Consider the following 664-nt stretch of genomic DNA (forward strand, 5'->3'; position numbering starts at 1 on the left):
AAGAGATGCTCCACTCGTACTCGTACCCTCTCCGACGGGCGTGGTGGAAGCCGGGTGTCCATCACGAAAAAATAAAAACTACAAAAAAACTATCGGAGTGAAGCGCGTTGGGCGACGGTGGGTGGGGATGCGGAGTGCGGAGGGGGAGGGTGTGTGTGGCGAGACGTGATGGAGCATAGACGGACCCAATACCCCCCCCCCCCCCCCCCCCCCCCCCCACACCCGTCCCCCCCGCACGTCGGCCGCGGTGAGGGTGCGCGTGGACGGTGACGGTGGACGGGGCACGGCGGCGGGCCTCTCTCCCTTGGCCTTTCGGGCGGTCGGTCGCAGAGACGGCCATCACGGTGGCCCCCAACGACCCCCTTTGTCGACGCCCCTCACGACAACATCTCCCCGGGGACCTTGTCGGGGACGCTCGCCTCCCCCGCCGGGCGACATGCAAGTAACGAATATTTTTCGTTAATTTTGGACACGGAATGTACTTTAATTCCCGCATGTTTCGTGTGATGGTGATGCAGGTTTCCGTAACGCATGTTCTCACAACCAAAACTAGTTTGCTCGTTTTGTGTCACGGGGGCAGCCCCGGCGATGCTGGGGTTTGTCCCGTGCAGGAGTTAATCCCTCGTCGGCACGTCAACTTGCGGCTGCATGGCGCGGCGGGGCG

At 62.7% G+C, this 664-nt stretch overlaps 1 protein-coding gene across 1 annotated transcript in view; it reads right to left on the bottom strand.

The window, feature by feature from the left end:
* The window catches only part of LOC113216485 (uncharacterized), a 20623-nt gene that overhangs the window by 2997 nt on the left and 16962 nt on the right, over positions 1-664 (bottom strand). The window lies entirely within an intron of this gene.

Source organism: Frankliniella occidentalis, unplaced genomic scaffold, assembly GCF_000697945.3.
Source record: "Frankliniella occidentalis isolate FOCC.00 unplaced genomic scaffold, Focc_3.1 Scaffold185, whole genome shotgun sequence".
Lineage (NCBI taxonomy): Eukaryota > Metazoa > Arthropoda > Insecta > Thysanoptera > Thripidae > Frankliniella > Frankliniella occidentalis.